Here is a 10,079-nt window from a genome sequence, read left to right as displayed (position 1 = left end):
ATGTTCTCCGTGCTGCGTTTGCCTGGCTGTATGGAGCATGTTCTCCGGGTTTATTTACACCACAGCATAGGTCAAAACACTTCTTTCTACCAAACTTCTTCCACCCTCCAGTACATTTACTCATTTCATCTACTAATAGGTCATCGGCTTGTTTCTATATTCTGTCTATTGTGACAACAAATGCTGGCACACCACTGTCCGTCTCAGAGCTCATTTTGAACTCTTTTGGGTACATATACAGAAATGCAAGTGTTGAGTTGTATCATAATTCTGTGTTTAATTTGTGGAAGGATAAGCAAACTATCCTAAGAAACCATAATATCTGCATGTTTTTTTTAACACTTCCACCAGCAGAGTACAGTTCTGTCTCCATATCTTCTCCAAATTTTGTTATTTCCTCCCCCTATTTTTTTTAAATGTCATTCCAGTAGATATGAAGTAGTATGTTTTGTAGTTATCGTTTTCATTTTCCAGGTAAGTAATGACATCATGTGTTCTTTCTATGTAGGCTGGTCATATTGAATTCTTACTAGACCATTTAAATACTAGTGTGTTTCTTGTTGAACTGTGCCCAGACCAAGGGTGGAAAACATTTCCTCCATTAAATTTTCCCTCCCTTTGAGATGCCTTTTATTGAAAAGAAATGTCTGATTTTGAAAGTCTTTCTCTCCCCAGTGTTATACTAAGAAAATCTATTGGCAAATTCATGCTCATGAAGACTTAACTGTGCTTTCCGGTGAAGAGTTTATGGTTTTAACTCCTGTTTAGAATATTCTGTCATGTTGGGTCCACGTTTGTCTATACTCTGTGGTAGAGGAGCAGCGTCATTCCTGTCTTGCAGAAATTCAGGTGTTCCAAGACATGGCTCCCCAGAGACACAGCATGACAAGTTTCTTGAAAGTCAGTTTTCCACAGGTGCATACGTTGATTTACTCAGCATTTTATTGTGTTGGGTTGCACTCTTCAGCCAGTAACAGTGTGATCTGTTTCCTGATGATCGGCAGAAGATTTTGAAATGAGAAAGCAGGAATTACCTGAGTTTGTTTTTCCTCTTCATCCCTTGCATGTCCATGTGAACCCAAGGTTCTCCTTTTTCATCCCTGCAAAGGTGACTGTTGAGATTTCAGTAGATGCCTTGTGCTTTGAGTCATATCATATTGTAATTGTGTAAATATATTTCCTCATGAACACAGGATGCTCTCTTGTATCTTTAGAATTTCAAAATATTTATTCAGTATTAGTTCAGTATTAATTTATAACTTTTTATTGAGCTATTTACACCTCTCTCTCTCTCTCTCTTTTGAGACAGAGTTTCTCTGTGTAGCCCTGGCTGTCCTGGAACTCACTCTGTAGACCAGGCTGGCCTTGAACTCAGAAATTCGCCTGCCTCTGCCTTCCAAGTGCCCGGCCGAGATATTTACATCTCTATAATTAAATGTAGTCCTGAGAATTCGATTTTAAATATTCTATTACAAATAGACTTGTATCATACTTTATTTTTGTAATTACTCAACATAGGGTTAGACAGAATATTAATTTACACATATATACTTGATTTTATATACTTTTGCTTGCTATCTATATTTTTGTTTGTGTTTATATCACATTCCACTTGCCATGTTTAAATATGTGCTATTTGAGTTTTAATTATGTCCAATTATTTTATTTCTTTAGTGACTTTTTTTTTGCTTATTCATTACTTAAGAATCTGCTGTTTAATTTCTACCTATTGGCAAATTTCCCAGGGTTCCTATAAAATTCTTACTTCATAATATTATGATCAGAACAGACTTTTTTTGTGTAGTTCTAGTATTTCTATTTATCATAGCTTATTTTGTGTTATAAGATTTATTCTGGAGAACATTGCATGTTCTGACTTGGTTGTGTGTTCATGTGTCCCTTTGATCCTCAGACCTTTTATGAAGCTTGTTTCTCCCTCTGTAACCTTTTGTGTCATTGTTACCTGTGCTAAAGCTCTTCTCTACCATGTTTATAACTGTGATATCTTTCTCATAAGATGACTCCTGATAATGGGGAATGTCTTTCTTTGTGTCTTGTGACAACTTTTATCATGAACTTTGTATTGTCTGATATAAAATAGCTACTTCAGTTGTTCTTTGATAAGTGTGTGCATAATAACCCTTTCCATCTTTTCTTTTTAATTAACATTATATTTAACAAATCCAAGTTGAATCTCTCACAGGTAGTGTAGAATTGAATAACATTTTAAAATTCATTTTCTCAGCCTCTGCCTTTTGATTGGAGAATTTAACCCATTTACATTAAAATTCATTACTGATAAGATTTAAGCGACTTTTCTGTGTTTTTCTATCATTTTTGTGCCTCGCTTTCATAATTAGATTTTTCTTTTATGTTTTGTTAGATTTTGTACTGAATTATTTTTATTGAATACTAATTTGCTATTATGTGTGCAGTGTTTAGTGTTTCACTTGTGGCTATTGTGATGATTGTATTTAGCATCTGAAATTAACACAAATATAAAGTTTGATCAGTCTACTACCTTTATACCACACAACCTGTATCTATAATGCTTTATTCTATAGCTTACTTTATGCTATAATAAATTAAGCCTTTGTACATTATCATCCCAATAATATTGATTATTATTATTTTTATGCTTTTGCCTTTTAATTCTTACAGAAAATAACAAGTATAGTTACATATCAGAAATACATTATCAGATTTTATTGTCACCTATGCATTTACTTTTACCAAGATGCTCATTTTTAACTTTGAATATATATATATATATATATATATATATATATATATATTCAGATGTCACCAGAGCCGACTTACAGTGTGGTGGAGTGCATTCTATAGCTAACCACTGAATGAGACTCTGACACAAAAACCCATTTGGTATCATTTTTGTTTTGTTTTGTTCTTTTTAGAGAGTCTCACCATACATCTCAGATTGGACTTAAACTCATGACAATGTTCCTGATTTAACTTTCTTCTTGTAGTGAATACAGGCAACAGCTACCATGCCTGTTATCACGTTAAAGAGAATTACAGTTTATACTGCTAAATATTCATATAATTTCCTTCTGGAAATTTTCCACATGATTTTTTATATACTGCAGAGAATCCAGGTAGGAAAAGCAGATAAGACTTGAGAGCTCTCCTGTTAAGATTCTGTCTTTAAAGGGGAGAAGGGCTCATGAGATCCTGGTCTTCTTGAGGGTCTATTCACAGCCAGTCAGAGCCAGTGGACAGGAAAATCACTTTCATCAGTGCTTACTAAAAAAGCAAAATAATAGTTTTTAGTAGTAAAAAAAAACAAAGAAAAAAAACTAAAACAGAAATTCACATTGGATGAGAACAAAATTGTCTGGCAGCTACTGTATAAGGTTAGAACATGATGTATTTTACAAATGTTAAAATTTTGTTTTACAGAATCAGATAAACCTGTTGGAGAGAAAGAATTCACAGGTAGAGCAGTTGATTAGCCTGGAGATTCAAACAGCTACTGCTTGTAAACCATTTAAAGTAAACTTGTTGCCAATGAACAACCTGTGACTACAGAGATCTTGTTTCTTAGCCGGCTTTAGGCTCATCCCTTATGTGATGTCATTCGACCTGAGGGTTTGTCCTTGGCATTTACTGTGAGATGGACTCAATAGCAATGGATTAAGCCCTTGATTAGCTGAGGATGTACTAATTTCTTTCATGTCTTTGAAGTCCTGCCAATTGTAGAATTCATAAATGCACACACATACACACAGATACACAAGCACAAAGACACACACAAATAAACACATGCACATGGAGAGATCATGGAAGGGAAGGAAGAATGGAGAGAGGGAGAGAGGAAGGGAGGGAGGGAGGGAGGGAGGGGAGGAGGGAGGGAGAGAGGAAGGGAGAGAGGAAGAAGGAAAGGACAGAGAAGTGAAGGGGATTTCTATGAGAATTCTCATTGCTTTTCTCTCATGCTGAGCAATCCAACACAGGCAAAATGACCGCTTGTATCTCACTACAACTGGCGTAGATAGAAAGCTTGGAAGGGCAACTGGTCAACTATCAATTGTTACTGTAAAATGCCTCTTGAGAGACTCGCTTCCCTTTAATTTAATGCTCATCCCAGCATTCTAATATAATTAGAAAATTATATTTTTATCATCACACACAGTTCTCTCTCCCCCAAGAACAGACCAACAAAATTTTTCCTCCCATCTTGCTCCATTTTAAGCACCACTTATTCATGACTATCAGTTATGAATACAGAAGATATTGGATGGTGGTAGTGAAATGCTTTTTTATTTTTCCAAGTTTTTTTTTTTTAATAAAGAAGGGGAACTTGTGTAATTCTTAAGCAAGTCATTGGTTCCCAGGGAAGACATGCATTGTCTGTTATGCATAGACCTGACAAGAAGCTCTGGTGTTGGAGCCTTTTCTGTGTAAAGCAAATAGCAGCATGGTGAAGGAACTGCACCTATTGAAGGGAATGTTCTACTCTGCTCTAGTTAGCTGCTCAGGGCCATAAGACAGTTATAGTAATTAAGCAATTTATAATTCTGCATATTTTTACAATAAATTACATATTTTTGGTCCATGTATGTGTTTATTACATATTAATAACATGTGATTGAGTGTGTACTATATATGGTATGTTTTACTATTATACATAATTATTATTAACTGGTTGTACAAATTTAGAAAAGGATGATACCATCACTCAGGTAGGAGCAGTGAATTGTAGTCCAAGTGACATTGTGCTAAAGTGGAGAACAGTCATCTTGGAGTTGTTCTGCTGACTGATGTGCTGACACAGCTGTGAAATTTCCAGCTAGCCTTTTCACATGGAGTGACAATCACATACATGCTGATACTTGATGCTCACAGAGCATAAAGAAAAAGGATAACAGCAATCTTAAGTTCACAAAGGTTGTGGAAGCCTACAACCACAGGAAATAGTAAGCAAACATAAACTCAGTCAATTGAAGGGAAAATTTGTAAAATTTAGAAATATTGAATTGAATTGTAAATAATCTCAGTGTTACAAGAAATAAATCCATTGGGTAATGGAAAGATGAAATGGAAGAAGCGATTCCTTCTTTGAGTTTATAACATCAGAACAGGACTTCATAACTCAGCTTAACGTGACTTCTAAGCATTCTCTAATTCTCTTTTGCAATGTCTGTCAGGATTTTGTTTCACTGTTTTCTATGACCCTCTGTCCTCTATATTAGATATGTGATATTTATATGTCATTTATTCCTTGGAAAAAAAAGTTATATACTAGTTATTATGGGAACTGGCAATTAGATGGTTATTAGTAAATGGATAATATATTTAAAAGCTATTTGAAAAGAATTAATATTGTATAATATAATATTTTAAAATATATCTTCAGAATAAAAAAGTAGTGTATACCGAAAACTGCATCTTGATTTGGAGCAGCAAGTCAGATATTTGGCTATTCTTAATCTGGTGTGTAATCCTAATGAAAACCACTTAAGCACTTCAGTTCCTGCCAGCTCAGTTTCCTAACTAAAGAAATATACATTCCCAACTGACTGTCTAACCCAGTAGAAATGTCATAGGAGAAGATGCTTTGTCCTTGCGTGGCTCCAGGAACTTGACCTGCCTAGCAATGGCCAGGGACTGAAGAAATGACAGAGCCACTGACAAAAAACCTGGGAATTCTCTGATGAAGAAGCCACAGCACTATAGACATTCAGCACTATAGACATTCAGCACTATAGACATTCAGCATCTTTATCACAGAGGCTTGAACAGGGACACAGAGTTATTGCATACATCTAAACAAGGAAATGGGGTTTATGGTACACAACTGGATCAAAGAGACAAGCTTAGCCAATGTTAGTAAGGGCAGTCTCTGTGGGGAGCAGCCTTCAGGGCAGTGGATAAAGCCATAGTGACCATTTTCTGCACATACCGTAAATAGCCACACTAGGATCCCAAAGAAGGCTTTACCATCACATGGAGCCGAAGCTGAGGTCTCTGGCATGGCTGTGTTCATACGCATAATGCACATTCAGTGACTAAAAGCTGCGTCCACTCTCTCAGGCAGAAATATAACAATTATATGACAAGTCTTTGTTTATAATATAGGCATACTGAGCATTTAAAATTTAAAAAATGTAATTTTTGAGATACTGTTATGTGAGCACATAATCAAATCTACACTTCTGTTTTCAAACTATTTAGGAGAAGTGTTCTCTAAACAATTTACAATTAAACAACATCTAAACTGAGCAGAAATCAATCCCTGTTTAAGGCAAGTTTACAAAACACAGAATTCTTTCAAAGGATGATTACTCTAATTTGCTTCATAATTTAACCTTTTCTTTCAAAACCTATGTCTGAAAGCAGAGCTTTCTCTGTCCGTGTCTGTAGGTCATTTCTGCTCAGCCATTGATGAATGGTAGTCGGAAGGAGCTCTCCCGACTAAACCACCCTTATTTCTCCAGTAAGCTGAGTTCAAAAACACAAGTGCTGTCTTGCAAACAATAACTTTCAGAAATGTGCACAGATATTTGCTGCTTTGTTAAATAAAAAAAAAAAAGTTTAGCATGACTCAGGAAGAAAATATGTGTTCTTGATCATAAATTAAGGAAAAGAGCAGCTATCTAAGGTTTGGGTTGCTTTTTCTTTTCTTATCCTTTCCTGTTAAAGACTGGGCTGGGAATTTTTGCTCTTACTGTTATTTTTGTTTTCTTTTGCTTTCTGGTTTTAGGTAGAGTGTCAAGTCCAAAATTAGGCTCCTCCCATACTTGTGATGTCACATGAGCCCAATATATCACAGCTGTTCCTTCTGCTGAGCAGGTATGATTTGGGCTTTGTCTCCTTCCCAATCATTGGCGCAATCCATGTTTGTTTAGTGTAGCTGAGATCACTTCACATTCTATTAATAAATAATAGAACATAAAGTTTAGTATTTTGTGTTATGTTAATTAATAACCAAAGAGTTACAAGTTAGAAATTTAACTATATAAGACTTTGATTTCAAACCATACTGAAAGGATTCCAAAGGAAAGCATACTTCTAAGTTACTTAAATAGAAAAGATGAAAATGAAGAATAAAATTTAAAAGAGAAGAGGAAAAAGAAAAAAATCATCAGTAACAATTTTCTAGTTTCTAGATTAGTACTGTTTATAGATTAGGCAGTTTTGAAATTTCATAAAAAATGAAAAGTATTTTGTTCTTTAAAAAAAATTAGTAAAATGAAGAAAACATTGTTTATGGCACTATAGCATAGAATTAATTTAAAATTGTATCACAGTGATTAGATTTTCCGTAGCAAGTCATGGACATGGGAAAGATTCTTGGGTGCTTGGGTACCTCTGTGTGACATTGGATCATGTGAGGATTCTTTCCTGGTTCCATTTCTTTCCACCACCTTGACTGAGGTAGACTGAATAGCCAAAAACTGCCCATGGGTGCAGTTATAAAATCACCACCACACCAAAGCATGGTACAGTCTGTTGGGTGTCCAACTGCTTTCCACCTCTGCAGTCAGTTCCCCTGCACTGCCCACCATGTCCAGGCAGCCACAGAGGAGCTGTGCCATGTCACCACAGATCAGTAACAAGACTGTCTTGTCATAAGCCTAACTTCATTGATGTTGACTTCTCTCAGGAGACCGTGTATGACTGAGATATAGGAGAGGGCAAAAGTGAACCATTGGACTTAAGGCATTCCTTGAGGTCTGATACTTACCAGATTCTGTGGAAGCAGGATTAATCAGAAGTTAGAGACTCTTGTGTTACTGTCAGAACACAGTTAACCAATGACAAAATTTGCCTCAGAATCCAGAAATACCCTGGGAAGGATTTGGAATTTGAAGCAGCTTTGATGAATTAAAATTTCCACTCTTTTTAGAAATAAGGTCTTACTATGTGTCCCAGGCAGATACATATATAGTCTATACTTGCTATTCTCTTGTCTCAGTCCTAATATGCTGGATATGTACTTGCCATGACTAATTTCTAAGTTTGATCATTAACCTGAACTTGGTCCTATAGATATAGCCATTAGTAAAATAAATTAGGCTTTAGTTATTACATATATATATATATATATATATATATATGTATATATATGATATAATTTACATGTATTATATAGAGAATATATATCTGTGCATATATTATAAAACTATATAATTTTAATATACTTTATATATAAGTATGTTATATAATAGTAATGTGTATATATATTGTTTATACTATAAGATATACTATATTACATATATACTACTATATAATATATATGCATGTACATATGTATATATTTCACCTGTTCACCACTCAGAATGTAGTGGATAGTTACCCTGTGACTGAAACATATAGAACAACAACTCTTATTTTTAAGAGATATTAATGCAGGCTTTTGTTCTACTCTAGACACTGGGCATGCTCAAGAGGCTGGGCCAAGATGAAACATCATCATTTGGCTTTACCTCAAAATCTCTGCCCACTGGACACCTGACTTCATATGGCTGGGTATTAAGCACTTTTGGTGGTCTGTTGAGGGAAGGATGGAACAAACTCACCTGGGGAACATCTCACTTGGAGCAAAGCTCAGAACCAGACATTCCATCTCTTACTCTTAACATATTGGTGCTTTAGATAGCCAACTGACATAATTTGTTTTGGTTTTCCAATTCAGTTTCAAGTGTTCCTAGATGAAGAAATGGCGCCATGTAAAACCTTCACTCTTAAGCATGTCCTGAGTAATAGATTTGCAGGCTTTGGACCAATGGTCTCTTCAATGTCAGCTCCATGACCTTCACCCATGCACTCAGATTTCGTTAAAGGACTTAACTAACTTTTATTTTAAGTAACACTGGGACTCTGTAGAGCTACCTCAGGAGCAGATATCTTTCTAGCTTACAGATTTCCATTTTTCTTTGTGATACTTAGTGGGAAAATTCACTTTTTACCTCTCAGTGGCTGTGTTTTCATTCTTCCCTCTATTGCAACTTAATGAACTCATCGTTTAATTTCCTGTTTAGAAATTTGAGTGAATGAATTTGCTTAAAGCAATAAGTCATATGCCCCCTCCTTCATTTTTTTTCTTTCATAGGCAACAACTACAACATACACAGATTTCTAAGAGAGGAAATAAGATGCGGAAAAGGTGGCTTTCTTCAAAGGAACCAGGAGCATTAGTGTCATATCTGAAGCACCCATTTATGTCAATGGTACAGACCTTTCAATGGAAAATTGTGCTGTGTTACCTTTCAGAGTATGAAATGCTAATTTGGGATTTATAGTTTTTGAACTGGAGGGCTGCATTTTGCATGGGATTTTGTTTAATTTCCAAGTGAAAAAAGGCATTTGAAACACAACTGCCTACAGCCAACTGTCAACAAAAATCAACTGTAATAGCACAGAGCCTGTCACCGATGTGTGTGGCGATGTGGTAATCTTCTCAATTTAGCCAGATATTTCTTCTCTTCACAGAATAGCTGAAAGTCTTGCTAGGCATTTATGAATATCAGAGGTGTTATTAGGCTGATAATGGGACCAGATTAAGGTAGTGTACACTGGTTCAATGTGTCAGTTAAAGAGACACATAACGAGACACTCCATGGTTCTCGATAGAAGGACTCTGTTTTTCAGGTTTGCTCCAGATTTGGATGATAACATGCTGGGTTCCATCTGCTATGGCTTCTGGAGAAAAATGAAGATGTTATGCTACCCCCCCCAGAAATCTGTTTTTGTTTGTTAAGAGAATAAAAAAAAACCCTCTGAAAATGGAAGTCAGGAGGGCAGGCTGTGCATATGTCCCAGGCAAGGCAAACTGGGCATCACTTCTTTATGAAGAGTCAGGGTTGATAAGGGGTTGGGGAAATCTCCTCCTCTCAAGCGATCAAGGTCCAAGAGCTAGAGAAGATTCTCCTTTGGATGTTTTTGTCTTTTAGTGGCAGTGCCCTGAGAATTTTAAGTAACAACAAACAAATACAAGGTAGAAAATAAGGCTGTATTCCATCTTAGGAAATACAAAGTTGTCGTCAAACTATTGCAGGTTTAATGAAACCTTTCTCCCTCCCTCCCTCCCTCCCTCCCTCCCTTCCTCCCTCCCT

This window comes from Grammomys surdaster, unplaced genomic scaffold, assembly GCF_004785775.1.
Source record: "Grammomys surdaster isolate TR1022 unplaced genomic scaffold, NIH_TR_1.0 67, whole genome shotgun sequence".
NCBI classification, from domain to species: domain Eukaryota; kingdom Metazoa; phylum Chordata; class Mammalia; order Rodentia; family Muridae; genus Grammomys; species Grammomys surdaster.
This window is presented reverse-complemented; position numbering follows the sequence as displayed.